Genomic DNA, 18838 nt, shown 5'->3' with positions numbered 1-18838 from the left:
ACATTTTGTGCGCTAGTGTGGAACAGCTAAGAGTCCTGCTCTGGCTCTGCCAATCCACGGCCTAAAATGCTTCTCATAAGACAGTCTGTTTCTGCCCGGTTCTGACCCGGGGACCTTTCGCGTGTAAAGCGAACGTGATGACCACTACACTACAGAAACCACAGACAGTCAACTTCCTAATGGAGCTCTGTTTAGGAGCACAGCAGAAAAACAACCTTATCTCTCCTGTTGCATCCCCAAAAAAAGGATGCAGGAGAAACCTACAGAATTGTGCAGCAATTGTCCACTATCTATCTATGAACTTTACTTCATTCAGTTAGCAGTGTAATGCACAGGATACGTGCCCTGTTGTGATAATAGTCCCACATTTAGCAAAGAAAAAGCAAACTGAGCTGGAAAATCATGCAAGATACCAGAGCAGCCATGGCTTGGATGGTATTACCTCCTAGCTCTGACGGTATTATTACTTCTCATCCACACTACAAGGTTTGCCATTTCTGCAACTACAACTACCACCACCTCCACTGACACTGCCAACAACAACAGGAGCCAAAGCTATGAAATGAGGCAGTTTGTAGGCTCTCAAGCTATCTCAGAGTCCAAATATTTCAGTCTAGGTACGTGCAGTTTCCGTTTGCCAAGCTGACAGTGAGTCACCGATCAAGGGTAAGTTGGAGCGTAGCTCTATACGCAAGCGACATATGTGCTCCTTGTGCAAAACGGGCTGAGAAAACGTCACGGAGGTTGACGCATGGTCTAAATGAAGGTGCGTGACACGCCTGTGCGACGTGGCAGATTGCAGATGTGCTAGAGGTATGCAAAATACAACAAGCAGCTTCCACAAATATAGTTCTGCCTCGTGTGTGGATCGAACTCACGGCCTTCAGATTATGAGACTGACGCGCTACCTACTGCACTTAAGGCTTCAGTCCTACTGTCTGAGTTTGTCATGAAATATCTTCACCTCACAGGTTATCACGGAGGTTGACGCATGGTATAAATGAAGGTGCGTGACACGCCTGTTCCACCTGGTAGATTGCAGATATGCTAGAGGTCAGGCTTCAGTCTTACTTTCTGAGCTTGCCAAGAAATCTCTTCAGCTCACAGCTTATCGTTTAGCTCTCTGCGGAGAGGGAAATTGTTTTCTTCATTGTTGTGGACTGAGATGATGACATGATGTGGTTTTGCCCCTCAATTCTCCATTTCTCCATATTTGCAAAAGCTCAAACTCACATACAGGAACCTAGGGACCAAACTGGCAGCTTTGCCAAACCAATGAATTTCAGATAGGTCAATTTCCTATGATGGGTACGAGGGGATGAACAATTGCGGCATTTCCTGACGCTATGGCCGCGTGACATTTTGTGCGCTAGTGTGGAACAGCTAAGAGTCCTGCTCTGGCTCTGCCAATCCACGGCCTAAAATGCTTCTCATAAGACAGTCTGTTTCTGCCCGGTTCTGACCCGGGGACCTTTCGCGTGTAAAGCGAACGTGATGACCACTACACTACAGAAACCACAGACAGTCAGCTTCCTAATGGAGCTCTGTTTAGGAGCACAGCAGAAAAACAACCTTATCTCTCCTGTTGCATCCCCAAAAAAAGGATGCAGGAGAAACCTACAGAATTGTGCAGCAATTGTCCACTATCTATCTATGAACTTTACTTCATTCAGTTAGCAGTGTAATGCACAGGATACGTGCCCTGTTGTGATAATAGTCCCACATTTAGCAAAGAAAAAGCAAACTGAGCTGGAAAATCACGCAAGATACCAGAGCAGCCATGGCTTGGATGGTATTACCTCCTAGCTCTGACGGTATTATTACTTCTCATCCACTCTACAAGGTTTGCCATTTCTGCAACTACAACTACCACCACCTCCACTGACACTGCCAACAACAACAGGAGCCAAAGCTATGAAATGAGGCAGTTTGTAGGCTCTCAAGCTATCTCAGAGTCCAAATATTTCAGTCTAGGTACGTGCAGTATCCGTTTGCCAAGCTGACAGTGAGTCACCGATCAAGGGTAAGTTGGAGCGTTTGCTCTATACGCAAGCGACATATGTGCTCCTTGTGCAAAACGGGCTGAGAAAACGTCACGGAGGTTGACGCATGGTCTAAATGAAGGTGCGTGACACGCCTGTGCGACCTGGCAGATTGCAAATGTGCTAGAGGTATGCAAAATATGTCAAGCAGCATTCACAAACATAGTCCTGCCTCGTGTGAGGATCGAACTCACAGCCTTCAGATTATGAGACTGACGCGCTACCTACTGTGCTAACGAGGCTGCACTTTAGGCTTTAGTCCTACTGTCTGAGTTTGTCATGAAATCTCTTCACCTCACAGGTTATCACGGAGGTTGACGCATGGTCTAAATGAAGGTGCGTGACACGCCTGTTCCACCTGGTAGATTGCAGATATGCTAGAGGTCAGGCTTCAGTCCTACTTTCTGAGCTTGCCAAGAAATCTCTTCAGCTCACAGCTTATCGTGTAGCTCTCTGCGGAGAGGGAAATTGTTTTCTTCATTGTTGTGGACTGAGATGATGACATGATGTGGTCTTGCCCCTCAATTCTCCATTTCTCCATATTTGCAAAAGCTCAAACTCACACACAGGAACCTAGGGACCAAACTGGTAGCTTTGCCAAACCAATGAATTTTAGATCGGTCAATTTCCTATGATGGGTACGAGGGGATCAACAATTGCGGCATTTCCTGACGCTATGGCCGCGTGACATTTTGTGCGCTAGTGTGGAACAGCTAAGAGTCCTGCTCTGGCTCTGCCAATCCACGGCCTAAAATGCTTCTCATAAGACAGTCTGTTTCTGCCCGGTTCTGACCCGGGGACCTTTCGCGTGTAAAGCGAACGTGATGACCACTACACTACAGAAACCACAGACAGTCAGCTTCCTAATGGAGCTCTGTTTAGGAGCACAGCAGAAAAACAACCTTATCTCTCCTGTTGCATCCCAAAAAAAAGGATGCAGGAGAAACCTACAGAATTGTGCAGCAATTGTCCACTATCTATCTATGAACTTTACTTCATTCAGTTAGCAGTGTAATGCACAGGATACGTGCCCTGTTGTGATAATAGTCCCACATTTAGCAAAGAAAAAGCAAACTGAGCTGGAAAATCACGCAAGATACCAGAGCAGCCATGGCTTGGATGGTATTACCTCCTAGCTCTGAAGGCATTATTACTTCTCATCCACACTACAAGGTTTGCCATTTCTGCAACTACAGCTACCACCACCTCCACTGACACTGCCAACAACAACAGGAGCCAAAGCTATGAAATGAGGCAGTTTGTAGGCTCTCAAGCTATCTCAGAGTCCAAATATTTCAGTCTAGGTACGTGCAGTTTCCGTTTGCCAAGCTGACAGTGAGTCACCGATCAAGGGTAAGTTGGAGCGTTTGCTCTATACGCAAGCGACATATGTGCTCCTTGTGCAAAACGGGCTGAGAAAACGTCACGGAGGTTGACGCATGGTCTAAATGAAGGTGCGTGACACGCCTGTGCGACGTGGCAGATTGCAGATGTGCTAGAGGTATGCAAAATACAACAAGCAGCTTCCACAAACATAGTTGTGCCTCGTGTGTGGATCGAACTCACGGCCTTCAGATTATGAGACTGACGCGCTACCTACTGCACTTAAGGCTTCAGTCCTACTGTCTGAGTTTGTCATGAAATCTCTTCACCTCACAGGTTATCACGGAGGTTGACGCATGGTCTAAATGAAGGTGCGTGACACGCCTGTTCCACCTGGTAGATTGCAGATATGCTAGAAGTCAGGCTTCAGTCCTACTTTCTGAGCTTGCCAAGAAATCTCTTCAGCTCACAGCTTATCGTGTAGCTCTCTGCGGAGAGGGAAATTGTTTTCGTCATTGTTGTGGACTGAGATGATGACATGATGCGGTTTTGCCCCTCAATTCTCCATTTCTCCATATTTGCAAAAGCTCAAACTCACACACAGGAACCTAGGGACCAAACTGGTAGCTTTGCCAAACCAATGAATTTCAGATCGGTCAATTTCCTATGATGGGTACGAGGGGATGAACAATTGCGGCATTTCCTGAAGCTATGGCCGCGTGACATTTTGTGCGCTAGTGTGGAACAGCTAAGAGTCCTGCTCTGGCTCTGCCAATCCACGGCCTAAAATGCTTCTCATAAGACAGTCTGTTTCTGCCCGGTTCTGACCCGGGGACCTTTCGCGTGTAAAGCGAACGTGATGACCACTACACTACAGAAACCACAGACAGTCAGCTTCCTAATGGAGCTCTGTTTAGGAGCACAGCAGAAAAACAACCTTATCTCTCCTGTTGCATCCCCAAAAAAAGGATTCAGGAGAAACCTACAGAATTGTGCAGCAATTGTCCACTATCTATCTATGAACTTTACTTCATTCAGTTAGCAGTGTAATGCACAGGATACGTGCCCTGTTGTGATAATAGTCCCACATTTAGCAAAGAAAAAGCAAACTGAGCTGGAAAATCACGCAAGATACCAGAGCAGCCATGGCTTGGATGGAATTACCTCCTAGCTCTGACGGTATTAATACTTCTCATCCACACTACAAGGTTTGCCATTTCTGCAACTACAACTACCACCACCTCCACTGACACTGCCAACAACAACAGGAGCCAAAGCTATGAAATGAGGCAGTTTGTAGGCTCTCAAGCTATCTCAGAGTCCAAATATTTCAGTGTAGGTTCGTGCAGTTTCTGTTTGCCATGCTGACAGTGAGTCACCGATCATGGTAAGTTGGAGCGTTTGCTCTATACGCCAGCGACATATGTGCTCCTCGTGCAAAACGGGCTGAGAAAACGTCACGGAGGTTGACGCATGGTCTAAATGAAGGTGCGTGACAAGCCTGTGCGACCTGGCAGATTGCAGATGTGCTAGAGGTATGCAAAATATGACAGTCAGCTTCCACAAACATAGTTCTGCCTCTTGTGAGGATTAAACTCACGGCCTTGAGATTATGAGACTGACGTGCTACCTACTGCACTAACAAGGCTGCACTTTAGGCTTTAGTCCTACTGTCTGAGTTTGTCATGAAATCTCTTCACCTCACAGGTTATCACGGAGGTTGACGCATGGTCTAAATGAAGGTGCGTGACACGCCTGTTCCACCTGGTAGATTGCAGATATGCTAGAGGTCAGGCTTCAGTCCTACAGTCTGAGTTTGCCACGAAATCTCTTCTGCTCACAGGTTGTCGTATAGCTCTCTGCGGAGAGGGAAATTGTTTTCTTCATTGTTGTGGACTAAGATGATGACATGATGTGATGTTTTGCCCCTCAATTCTCCATTTCTCCATAATTGCAATAGCTCATACTCACACACAGGAACCTAGGGACCAAACTGGTAGCTTTGCCAAACCAATGAATTTCAGATCGGTCAATTTCCTATGATGGGTACGAGGGGATGAACAATTGCGGCATTTCCTGAAGCTATGGCCGCGTGACATTTTGTGCGCTAGTGTGGAACAGCTAAGAGTCCTGCTCCGGCTCTGCCAATCCACGGCCTAAAATGCTTCTCAAAGACAGTCTGTTTCTGCCCGGTTCTGACCAAGGGACCTTTCGGGCGTAAAGCAAACGTGATGACCACTACACTACAGAAACCCCCGACAGTCAGTGTCCTAATGGAGCTCTGTTTAGGAGCACAGCAGAAAAACAACCTTATCTCTCATATTGCATCCCCCAAAAAAAGGATGCAGGAGAACCCTACAGAATTGTGCAGCAATTGTCCACTATCTATCTGTGAACTTTACTTCATTCAGTTAGCAGTGTAATGCAAAGGATTCGTGCCCTGTTGTGATAATAGTCCCAGAATTAGCAAAGTCAAAGCAAACTGAGCTAGAAGATCACGCAACATACCAGAGCAGCCATGGCTTGGACGGTATTACCGCCTAGCTCTGACAGTATTATTACTTCTCATCCACATTACAAGGTTTGCCATTTCTGCAACTACAACTACCACCACCTCCACTGACACTGCCAACAACAACAGGAGCCAAAGCTATGAGATGAGGCAGTTTGTAGGCTCTCAAGCTATCTCAGAGTCCAAATATTTCAGTGTAGGTTCGTGCAGTTTCCGTTTGCCATGCTGACAGTGAGTCACCGATCATGGTAAGTTGGAGCGTTTGCTCTATACGCCAGCGACATATGTGCTCCTCGTGCAAAACGGGCTGAGAAAACGCCACGGAGGTTGACGCATGGTCTAAATGAAGGTGCGTGACAAGCCTGTGCGACCTGGCAGATTGCAGATGTGCTAGAGGTATGCAAAATATGACAGTCAGCTTCCACAATCATAATTGTTTTCTTCATTGTTGTGGACTAAGATGATGACATGATGTGATGTTTTGCCCCTCAATTCTCCATTTCTCCGTAATTGCAATAGCTCATACTCACACACAGGAACCTAGGGACCAAACTGGTAGCTTTGCCAAAACAAAGAATTTCAGTTGGGTCAATTTCCTATGATGGGTACGAGGGGATGAACAATTGCGGCGTTTCCTGACGCAATGGCCGCGTGACATTTTGTGCGCTAGTGTGGAACAGCTAAGAGTCCTGCTCCGGCTCTGCCAATCCACGGCCTAAAATGCTTCTCAAAGACAGTCTGTTTCTGCCCGGTTCTGACCCGGGGACATTTCGGGCGTAAAGCAAACGTGATGACCACTACACTACAGAAACCCCCGACAGTCAGTGTCCTAATGGAGCTCTGTTAAGGAGCACAGCAGGAAAACAACCTTATCTCTCATATTGCATCCCCCAAAAAAAGGATGCAGGAGAAACCTACAGAATTGTGCAGCAATTGTCCACTATCTATCTGTGAACTTTACTTCATTCAGTTAGCAGTGTAATGCAAAGGATTCGTGCCCTGTTGTGATAATAGTCCCAGAATTAGAAAAGTCAAAGCAAACTGAGCTAGAAGATCACGCAACATACCAGAGCAGCCATGGCTTAGACGGTATTACCGCCTAGCTCTGACAGTATTATTACTTCTCATCCACATTACAAGGTTTGCCATTTCTGCAACTACAACTACGACCACCTCCACTGACACTGCCAACAACAACAGGAGCCAAAGCTATGAGATGAGGCAGTTTGTAGGCTCTCAAGCAATCTCAGAGTCCAAATATTTCAGTGTAGGTTCGTGCAGTTTCCGTTTGCCATGCTGACAGTGAGTCACCGATCATGGTAAGTTGGAGCGTTTGCTCTATACGCCAGCGACATATGTGCTCCTCGTGCAAAACGGGCTGAGAAAACGTCACGGAGGTTGACGCATGGTCTAAATGAAGGTGCGTGACACGCCTGTGCGACGTGGCAGATTGCAGATGTGCTAGAGGTATGCAAAATATGACAGTCAGCTTCCCCAAACATAGTTCTGCCTCGTGTGAGGATCGAACTCACGGCCTTGAGATTATGAGACTGACATGCTACCTACTGCGCTAACAAGGCTGCACTTCAGACTTTAGTCCTACTGTCTGAGTTTGTCATGAAATCTCTTCACCTCACAGGTTATCACGGAGGTTGACGCATGGTCTAAATGAAGGTGCGTGACACGCCTGTTCGACCTGGTAGATTGCAGATATGCTAGAGGTCAGGCTTCAGTCCTACTTTCTGAGCTTGCCAAGAAATCTCTTCAGCTCACAGCTTATCGTGTAGCTCTCTGCGGAGAGGGAAATTGTTTTCTTCATTATCGTGGACTAAGATGATGACATGATGTGGTTTTGCCCCTCAATTCTCCATTTATCCATATTTGCAAAAGCTCAAACTCACACACAGGAACCTAGGTACCAAACTGGTAGCTTTGCCAAATCAATGAATTTCAGATCGGTCATTTTCCTATGATGGGTACGAGGGGATGAACAATTGCGGCATTTCCTGACGCTATGGCCGCGTGACATTTTGTGCGCTAGTGTGGATCAGCTAAGAGTCCTGCTCTGGCTCTGCCAATCCACGGCCTAAAATGCTTCTCATAAGACAGTCTGTTTCTGCCCGGTTCTGACCCGGGGACCTTTCACGTGTAAAGCGAACGTGATGACCACTACACTACAGAAACCACAGACAGTCAGCTTCCTAATGGAGCTCTGTTTAGGAGCACAGCAGAAAAACAACCTTATCTCTCCTGTTGCATCCCCAAAAAAAGGATGCAGGAGAAACCTACAGAATTGTGCAGCAATTGTCCACTATCTATCTATGAACTTTACTTCATTCAGTTAGCAGTGTAATGCACAGGATACGTGCCCTGTTGTGATAATAGTCCCACATTTAGCAAAGAAAAAGCAAACTGAGCTGGAAAATCACGCAAGATACCAGAGCTGCCTTGGCTTGGATGGTATTACCTCCTAGCTCTGACGGTATTATTACTTCTCATCCACACTACAAGGTTTGCCATTTCTGCAACTACAACTACCACCACCTCCACTGACACTGCCAACAACAACAGGAGCCAAAGCTATGAAATGAGGCAGTTTGTAGGCTCTCAAGCTATCTCAGAGTCCAAATATTTCAGTCTAGGTATGTAGAACCGTCTCGGAAATAAGTGGAGAAGTCGCGGAGACAATGCAAATAGAACTTTAATCAAGCCGGCTCGGAAGCCCCACGTCAGGAATAATTCCTTCAGTGAGGACTTAATGTTTACAGCCATGAGTGCAGCTTTATAGGTAAAGTGACGTAACATCTTATGGCCGTTCATCCAATCAGAAGATATAGGTCCAGGTCCGTTTACGATCTGTCCTCCCGTGAAGAGGTGATGGATTCAAAGCAGATGTCCGTCTTTGATGTGCACTAGGAAGATGCGATCCCCCGGTCGTATTTTACCTAGTGTCAATCGTTCTTTAACAGAAACAATTCCTGCCTATCTGGAGAAACGATTAAGTCATAAACAAATTCTCAGCAGACATCTGTAGGCTATTTCGGCACTGTGTGATCTTTCATTACTGACAGGAGTTTCTAACAAACCAACCTTGTTGACCCTTTACTTGTCCTGCTAAATCTAATCTGCTCAGTCTGTATACAAACTACTTCTAATGCTAGTATTAATATAAAACATTATATAATTATCACAAAACATTTTCTTCAACATCCTATACAGAGTCTTCATTCCCTCCTTTTTGGCAATAGAGCGAAGCGAATAGAAGCCAAAATAATCGTGTTTGTCAGTTACAATAATTTCTTCCTCCTGAGGGGCAGGTGGTATAGTGCTGCGTTTTCAGGTTCCATCCATCCCAACCTGCCACCTACGAGGTGTGTATGTATGTATGGTGAGGTATTCAAATAATCAGGGGATAGGAATGTCTTTTTCTTTGCCTGGTTATATCATAACTATACCTTAATGAATATTGAGCTCTCTTATGGAAATTGCAGTGGCCACCTACAATTTCCTGGAGCCTTACTGTGTATCTCAAATTATATTTCATCCTGCCCCAGGTCATAAAGGTCAATCCCCAGTTACATAATACATACATTGTTTTGCTTCTAAAGGAATACAAAAGTTATGTTATTTTTACAAATTCAGTTATTCACTTATATTTCTGTTGCATTTTAATTTATAAACATTGTACATTCCATACCTCTCAAGAGAAGGGCAATGGACTTATTCTTACTTCATGACTCTTATTCTATTCATTTGAGTAATTTGACATCTCCACCAAAAGTACATTATAAATTAACTACCAATACAAGATATGCTACTGCGGATGTCATTTGAGCTGTTTTCACAATGTATTGCAGATTCCTATAATCTGGACAACCTTTAATTTAAGTATTTTAACTTATTTCTCCATTAAGTCAAGCATCACTTCAGCGTTGTGGACCTCAACATCGGTCTGTTCAAGATGCCGTGAGGCTGTCTTTAAAGCCGCGCCCTTGGCCTACTGTGTCTCAAGGAGAACACCAGCGTCTTCTCCATATGCACCTCTGCCACTACGGATCAGACATCGGTTCCTTCAGGACACGATTCATAATGTTCATATCTGCCATGTGGAATAAATCAGTCATCTGAAGACACAATGTGTGGTTTGCACAACATCAGAGATCCTCCTTATAAAAGGCATCTCTATCACATGGACAGTAGTTGACATTCACACAATCTATGAGGTATCCAGTAAAGGGACAATTCATAATAATAATCTTGATCCCAATTTATCACAGATTATTTCAGTACAGCACTCAGCTGTTGTCAGCAGCATCATATCTCCTGTGTTACTGAATCAACTTTACTTCCTAATGTAAATACTCTTTTGTGTGGAGCTGTTAAACTTTCAAAACAATGTGCTTATCTCTTTCCTTTTATCTGACTTAAATATCTGAGACAATTTTAATAATTATTACAGCAGCTATTAACATAGTTAATAGTTGTTAGGTAAAAGATGGCTGTTATTAATATTTTTCTCAATTCATTCTTTATAAATGAACCATCATTTGAAATTATTTCCATAGTTTCATTAGGAACAACTCCTATTATTCCTATTTTCATTATTATTATTTATTTATTTAATATTTCCTTCCAACATTGCCAGTGTCTTAATTTGTATTTTACCCATTAATAGACATTCATTGTCTCCATATATAAATTTACTTCGAATAAACCTTCATCTTTAAGAATAGATTATATAATTCCATCCTATTTCTACTAAACCTTGTAATGACTGCTGTACACATCTTTGCATGAACATTATCATTATATTTCCCAAAAGTTAGAACCAAATTGGCACTGCTCTAAAGCCAATTCTATAGCCCAATAGACTTATGCAATAAAACCTTTTTTTTTTTTTAACTAGAGCAAATATGTATTATTCGTTCATTTCATATCAAATACAATACACCTTAGTAGCATTATTCAGTGTGTATCCACTTACATCACTTTGAAACATCACATATCATTTCACACTTCAGTCACACATCCAAACAGCACAATTCTTTCAATCCAGTAGTCACTCTATTAAACTATGGAAAGGATAGTTCATGAAATGCCCATAGTCCCATCAGACTCTGTATCCTTCAATTGCGCTTAGATTTAAAAGAGGTTGGAGTTGTATGACTATTCATGTTTCTTTCCAATCTATTTCCATATTGTTTCTTCAGGCCTTTCTCCAACTTTTCCTGAAAGATAATTTTATGTTATTTTCAGCACCTGAAATCATTCAGTAATGCATTGTTAATAATCTCACCCTCCTGTTTGTCAATTGGAATCAGCAGTTAGTTAGTTTATCACTTTCACAATATTATGGTAAGCATCGTATGTTTCCACCATCCCCCTCCCTCCTGTCCGTCCACACACACTGACATCAGTGGCCATAAGGACGGATTATGGGCTGCAGCACTAAGAGCGGAGGCCAGTGTGAGAGGGGAGACTATGCACTTTGCTGTGTCATGGCATGTGAGTAGGGAACCTGTGGACTAAATGTGAGGGAAATTCATTGTTGCTGGTTCCTGTGAAGACAGATAATAGTAGTTATTTTTCTATTCATCTGTATCAACATCAGTATTATTAGCATTAGCAATGTAACTATTCTTGATTTCCCAGGACATTACTGTCGGTTGACAATGTTGCTTGGTTTGTAGTAGTACATTTAGTACTTAGTTACAAGGCAGCTCTCTTATCTCTCTCAGTGGGGAGCTGACCTCACAGACACTTTCACTGCCCCAAACTCCCCCCTCCTTTTTTTTTTGTTTGTTTGGGGGGGGTGAATCCCTTCCTGATTAATAGGGTATTTCTGTTTGGGAAAGCACTATTTCCATACAGTTTCATGACTTTAGATTTTAAACTATATCTCATTCAATGATTTATTTATTTTACATTAAGTTATACCTTAAGTAACTTCCTTATTTTCCCTCATATTCCATTAAATCGCCATCAAAACTCTTGTGCTGAAAGTGGCAGCACATTTCTTTCACACATACCAAACTCCCTTTTTATAGCTTCCCAAGCCTCATCAACTCTTAAACCCCTTGTCAACGTCCTCAAACCTTCATCAACATCGCTCAGACCCTCTGAAAACATCACTCTGTATCCTAACAGCTGTTCTTTCTCCTTTTCCTAATTTCTTACTAGACAATTTGTTATATTTATTGACATGTATTATTACTATTTATACACATATTTCGCTCCATTATTTGAGTTAATAAATTCAGATATTTTCCTAATAAAATATATTTTTAGAAAATAAGCATTTTAATTGATTTCAATAATGATTCCCAGATACCCAGGAAATCAAATTTTCTAAAAATGTGTTCAGTCAATGATTTCCCCAATGAAGAGCCTGCGTGGGCACTAAGACTGTCTGCCTGCACGGCTCATATATGTCTTTATTGTGTCACTTCCTCCTATTGAAGTCCAATCTACACCGGTACATGTTCAGAAGAACTGTTCCCAGATTGAACTGATCAATAGTTAATTTCTTACCTACACCTTTGTATTTAGGGATCTTATATCTGGGGATTTCAAAAACTCTTCATTGTGGAACTCACAGCTACCAAATGACCACACCTTTAATTTCCTGGAGTATCTGGTTATCTATGTATTCATATCTTCACCAAATTTCACTGTTTCCTAAGATTCCCATTTCAAAAATTAGCTCTAATTCAATTTTCAACATTTAATTTTTTTATTTCTGGTTCGTAAAACTCATTCTAATAGTATTTTTATGTTTTATTTTCTCCTTCAAAATTATGCAATACTAATTTTAGCTCACTTATTCAATGCTCATAATTTATATTTCTATAGTATCCTTACAATTCTTACACTTTGACTAATTCACTCATCTTAAATCCAAGGTCTAATTTTAACTTTTATTTCAGGTATTTTATGCTATGCACCAATAACCAAATATTTTCTAAAATAAGACTATAATATGTCACAATACTGTTTACATTCTCCTGCTATGGATTTTACATCAAGCTGTCAGTCAGGGCTGCACCAGAGTGCTGCTCCTGTGGATTCCAGCCTTCAGTTTTCCTTTATTTTCCTTTAATTTGACTTTACAGAATTTGTCCATAATATGATTTTTAACAAACAATTTCTTGTTCTTCTGAGTCTTAGAGGACATAATTACTATTTATTTACTTTATTAGTATTATTAATCTATGTATTTAGTGTATATTTTGTATTACTTTAACATTATTCTTATAATAGAATGCATTATTCATTTCTTATTTCTGATGCTTTATGCACTCTGTATACAGTTAAATGTCTAAATCCTCATTAATCTGTTGTTAAAACATCAATAACTGCGTAATTGTAAATATAATTCTGAAATTATTGGTTACTTCCCTTCTCAGTCTTATTCTGGACTATGCACAATATTAAAAATACAAAGCATACAAAACAGACATTTACCTTACATAACCTTCAGACTATTATGTTTATATATATATATATATATATATATATATATATATATATATATATATATATATACATAAACACACAAAGCACATACAGATTGAAATCCAAAGATAATTCAGATATTAGATTAGTGGCGTGTTTTGTTGACCCTGCAGTGTCTCAAACAGCCCTTAGCATTTATTTATTTATTATATTGTTATTATTAAAAATCAGATGTAAAATAATCTTTGAATTACACTACTTTGCGGTTTTCTTGATCTATTATGATCAATTTCTTCTCTAAATTCTTATTATTCAGACAGAATTATAGAAACTTTGTCGGTTTTTTATCTTGCCTTTACCATTTTAAGTTTAACATTTTAAACTTGTAGGAATTCACATACAGACACGTATTTTAACGCCATTATGCCAATCCTATCTTTGCCAACGATGGGGCTATATCGCTGGACTTTATGTACCTCGGGTTCTGTCTGGTTATTGACTGCCACTAACTCTGGCCCTAGTGTACAAGGGTTTCCTTGCTTAACTTGGAGCTCAGCAGGCCTCGTCGTACCTTTAGGTTGCCTTGGTATCTCTCCCCGCAGATCTGTCTTACCTGGAGTTCACCCTACTGTGAACCTCCACTGTACAGTCAACCTTTCTATTTGTTTTACCTCTGCCTCTCCACAGGTTCTCTTTAAATTACAATCTGAGAGCCTCACACAATCCCGAGATCAAATCTAAATATACAGGGTGGTCATTTTTAAAGCTACTCACCCATATTTTGGTCCCAGGAGTGGAGGCAAGTTCAGATCCTCGTTCGTGACGCCAAGTTGTAGAACCGTCTCGGAAATAAGTGGAGAAGTCACGGAGACAAAGCAAATAGAACTTTAATCAAGCTGGCTCGGAAGCCCCACGTCAGGAATAATTCCTTCAGTGAAGACTTAATGTTTACAAACATGAGTGCAGCTTTATAGGAAAAGTGACGTAACATCTTATGGCCGTTCATCCACTCAGAAGATATAGGTCCAGGTCCATTTACGATCTGTCCTCCCGTGAAGAGGTGATGGATCCAAAGCAGATGTCCGTCATTGATGTGCACTAGGAAGATGCGATCCCACGGTCGTCATTTACCTAGTGTCAATCGTTCTTTAACAGAAACAATTCCTGCCTATCTGGAGAAACGATTAAGTCATAAACAAATTCTCAGCAGACATCTGTAGGCTATTTCGGCACTGTGTGATCTTTCATTACTGACAGGAGTTTCTAACAAACCAACCTTGTTGACCCTTTACTTGTCCTGCTAAATCTAATCTGCTCAGTCTGTATACAAACTACTTCTAATGCTAATATTAATATAAAACATTATATAATTATCACAAAACATTTTTTTCAACATCCTATACGGAGTCTTCAAGGTACGTGCAGTATCCGTTTGCCATGCTGACAGTGAGTCACCGATCATGGTAAATTGGAGCGTTTGCTCTATACGCAAGCGACATATGTGCTCCTCGTGCAAAACGGGCTGAGAAAACGTCACGGAGGTTGACGCATGGTCTAAATGAAGGTGCGTGACACGCCTGTGCGACCTGGTAGATTGCAGATATGCTAGAGGTCAGGCTTCAGTCCTACTTTCTGAGCTTGCCAAGAAATCTCTTCAGCTCACAGCTTATCGTGTAGCTCTCTGCGGAGAAGGAAATTGTTTTCTTCATTGTCGTGGACTAAGATGATAACATGATGTGATGTTTTGCCCCTCAATTCTCCATTTCTCCATATTTGCAATAGCTCAAACTCACACACAGGAACCTAGGGACCAAACTGGTAGCTTTGCCAAACCAAAGAATTTCAGATCTGTCAATTTCCTATAATGGGTACGAGGGGATGAACAATTGCGCCGTTTCCTGACGCAATGGCCGCGTGACATTTTGTGCGCTAGTGTGGAACAGCTAAGAGTCCTGCTCTGGCTCTGCCAATCCACGGCCTAAAATGCTTCTCATAAAATAATCTGTATCTGCCCGGTTCTGACCCGGGGACCTTTCGCGTGTAAAGCGAACATGATGACCACTACACTACAGAAACCAAAGACAGTAAGTGTCCTAACGGAGCTCTGTTTAGGAGCACATCAGAAAAACAACCTTATCTCTCATGTTGCTTCCCCAAAAAAAGGATGCAGGAGAAATCTACAGAATTGTGCAGCGATTGTCCACTATCTATCTATGAACTTTACTTCATTCATTTAGCAGTGTAATGCACAGGATACGTGCCCTGTTGTGATAATAGTCCCACAATTAGCAAAGTCAAAACAAACTGAGCTGGAAGATCACGCAAGATACCAGAGCAGCCATGGCTTGGATGGTATTACCTCCTAGCTCTGATGGTATTATTACTTCTCATCCACACTACAAGGTTTGCCATTTCTGCAACTACAACTACCACCACCTCCACTGACACTGCCAACAACAACAGGAGCCAAAGCTATGAGATGAGGCAGTTTGTAGGCTCTCAAGCTATCTCAGAGTCCAAATATTTCAGTCTAGGTATGTAGAACCGTCTCGGAAATAAGTGGAGAAGTCGTGGAGACAATGCAAATAGAACTTTAATCATGCCGGCTCGGAAGCCCCACGTCAGGAATAATTCCTTCAGTGAGGACTTAATGTTTACAACCATGAGTGCAGCTTTATAGGAAAAAGGACGTAACATCTTATGGCCGTTCATCCAATCAGAAGATTTAGGTCCAGGTCCGTTTACGATCTGTCCTCCCGTGAAGAGGTGATGGATTCAAAGCAGATGTCCGTCTTTGATGTGCACTAGGAAGATGCGATCCCACGGTCGTCATTTACCTAGTGTCAATCGTTCTTTAACAGAAACAATTCCTGCCTATCTGGAGAAACGATTAAGTCATAAACAAATTCTCAGCAGACATCTGTAGGCTATTTCGGCACTGTGTGATCTTTCATTACTGACAGGAGTTTCTAACAAACCAACCTTGTTGACCCTTTACTTGTCCTGCTAAATCTAATCTGCTCAGTCTGTATACAAACTACTTCTAATGCTAATATTAATATAAAACATTATATAATTATCACAAAACATTTTTTTCAACATCCTATACAGAGTCTTCAAGGTACGTGCAGTATCCGTTTGCCATGCTGACAGTGAGTCATCGATCATGGAGCGTTTGCTCTATACGCAAGCGACAAATGTGCTCCTCGTGCAAAACGGGCTGAGAAATCGTCACGGAGGTTGACGCATGGTCTAAATGAAGGTGCGTGACACGCCTGTGCGACCTGGCAGATTGCAGATATGCTAGAGGTCAGGCTTCAGTCCTATTGTCTGAGTTTGCCATGAAATCTCTTCAGCTCACAGGTTATCGTATAGCTCTCTACGGAGAGGGAAATTGTTTTCTTCATTGTCGTGGACTAAGATGATGACATGATGTGATGTTTTGACCCTCAATTCTCCATTTCTCCATAATTGCAATAGCTCAAACTCACACACAGGAACCTAGGGACCAAAGTGGTAGCTTTGCCAAACCAAAGAATTTCAGTTCGGTCAATTTCCTATGTTGGGTACGAGGGGATGAACAATTGCGGCGTTTCCTGACGCAATGGCCGCGTGACATTTTGTGCGCTAGTGTGGAACAGCTAAGAGTCCTGCTCTGGCTCTGCCAATCCACGGCCTAAAATGCTTCTAATAAGACAGTCTGTTTCTGCCCGGTTCTGACCCGGGGACCTTTCGCGTGTAAAGCGAACGTGATGACGACTACACTACAGAAACCACAGACAGTCAGGGTCCTAATGGAGCTCTGTTTAGGAGCACAGCAGAAAAACAACCTTATCTCTCCTGTTGCACCCCCAAAAAAAGGATGCAGGAGAAATCTACAGAATTGTGCAGCGATTGTCCACTATCTATCTATGATCTTTACTTCATTCAGTTAGCAGTGTAATGCACAGGATACGTGCCTTGTTGTGATAATAGTCCCACAATTAGCAAAGTCAAAGCAAACTGAGCTGGAAGATCACGCAAGATACCAGAGCAGCCATGGCTTGGATGGTATTACCTCCTAGCTCTGACGGTATTATTCGTTCTCATCCACATTACAAGGTTTGCCATTTCTGCAACTACAACTACCACCACCTCCACTGACACTGCCAACAACAACAGGAGCCAAAGCTATGAGATGAGGCAGTTTGTAGGCTCTCAAGCTATCTCAGAGTCCAAATATTTAAGTCTAGGTACGTGCAGTTTCCGTTTGCCATGCTGACGGTGAGTCACCGATCATGGTAAGTTGGAGCGTTTGCTCTATACGCAGAGCGACATATGTGCTCCTCGTGCAAAACGGGCTGAGAAAACGTCACGGAGGTTGACGCATGGTCTAAATGAAGGTGCGTGACACGCCTGTGTGACCTGGCAGATTGCAGATGTGCTAGAGGTATGCAAAATATGGCAAGCAGCGTCCACAAACATAGTTCTGCCTCGTGTGAGGTTCGAACTCACGGCCTTCAGATTATGAGACTGACGCGCTACCTACTGCGCTAACGAGGCTGTGGGGCAGGCTTCAGTCTTACTGTCTGAGTTTGCCATGAAATCTCTTCTGCTCCCAGGTTATCGTATAGCTCTCGGCGGAGAGGGAAATTGTTTTCTTCATTGTCATGGACTAAGATGATGACATGATGTGATGTTTTGCCCCTCTATTCTACATTTCTCCATAATTGCAATAGCTCAAACTCACACACAGGAACCTAGGGACCAAACTGGTAGCTTTGCCAAAACAAAGAATTTCAGTTCGGTCAATTTCCTATGATGGGTACGAGGGGATGAACAAATGCGTCGTTTCCTGACGCAATGGCCGCATGATATTTTGTGTGCTAATGTGAAACAGCTAAGAGTCCTGCTCTGGCTCTGCCAATCCACGGCCTAAAATGCTTCTCATAAGACAATCTGTTTCTGCCCGGTTCTGACCCGGGGACCTTTCGCGCGTAAAGCGAACATGATAACCACTATACTACAGAAACCACAGACAGTCAGTGTCCTAATGGAGCTCTGTTTAGGAGCACAGCAGAAAAACAACCTTATCTCTCATGTTGCATCCCCAAAAAAAGGATGCAGGAGAAACCCACAGAATTGTGCAGCGAATGTCCACTATCTATCTATGAACTTTACTTCATTCAGTTAGCAGTGTAATGCACAGGATACGTGCCTTGTTGTGATAATAGTCCCACAATTAGCAAAGTCAAAGCAAACTGAGCTGGAAGATCACGCAAGATACCAGAGCAGCCATGGCTTGGATGGTATTACCTCCTAGCTCTGACGGTATTATTCGTTCTCATCCACAGTACAAGGTTTTCCATTTCTGCAACTACAACTACCACCACCTCCACTGACACTGCCAACAACAACAGGAGCCAAAGCTATGAAATGAGGCAGTTTGTAGGCTCTCAAGCTATCTCAGAGTCCAAATATTTCAGTCTAGGTACGTGCAGTTTCCGTTTGCCATGCTGACAGTGAG

General features: G+C 42.6%; 7 non-coding genes across 7 annotated transcripts; all 7 read right to left on the bottom strand.

The window, feature by feature from the left end:
• Window positions 1-86: 86 nt before the first annotated feature.
• Window positions 87-159, bottom strand: trnav-uac (transfer RNA valine (anticodon UAC)). The gene has a single exon. It is a non-coding gene; the product is annotated as a tRNA-Val (tRNA).
• Window positions 160-1443: 1284 nt separating this feature from the next.
• trnav-uac (transfer RNA valine (anticodon UAC)) lies at window positions 1444-1516 on the bottom strand. The gene has a single exon. It is a non-coding gene; the product is annotated as a tRNA-Val (tRNA).
• Window positions 1517-2211: 695 nt separating this feature from the next.
• trnam-cau (transfer RNA methionine (anticodon CAU)) lies at window positions 2212-2284 on the bottom strand. The gene has a single exon. It is a non-coding gene; the product is annotated as a tRNA-Met (tRNA).
• Window positions 2285-2815: 531 nt separating this feature from the next.
• Window positions 2816-2888, bottom strand: trnav-uac (transfer RNA valine (anticodon UAC)). The gene has a single exon. It is a non-coding gene; the product is annotated as a tRNA-Val (tRNA).
• Window positions 2889-4173: 1285 nt separating this feature from the next.
• trnav-uac (transfer RNA valine (anticodon UAC)) lies at window positions 4174-4246 on the bottom strand. The gene has a single exon. It is a non-coding gene; the product is annotated as a tRNA-Val (tRNA).
• A 3138-nt stretch (window positions 4247-7384) lies between these two features.
• trnam-cau (transfer RNA methionine (anticodon CAU)) lies at window positions 7385-7457 on the bottom strand. The gene has a single exon. It is a non-coding gene; the product is annotated as a tRNA-Met (tRNA).
• A 10344-nt stretch (window positions 7458-17801) lies between these two features.
• On the bottom strand, window positions 17802-17874 carry trnam-cau (transfer RNA methionine (anticodon CAU)). Its single transcript has one exon. It is a non-coding gene; the product is annotated as a tRNA-Met (tRNA).
• Window positions 17875-18838: the final 964 nt, after the last annotated feature.

This window comes from Amia ocellicauda, chromosome 13 (assembly GCF_036373705.1).
Source record: "Amia ocellicauda isolate fAmiCal2 chromosome 13, fAmiCal2.hap1, whole genome shotgun sequence".
In the NCBI taxonomy this organism is placed as follows: Eukaryota; Metazoa; Chordata; class Actinopteri; order Amiiformes; family Amiidae; genus Amia; species Amia ocellicauda.
This window is presented reverse-complemented; position numbering and strand designations above follow the sequence as displayed.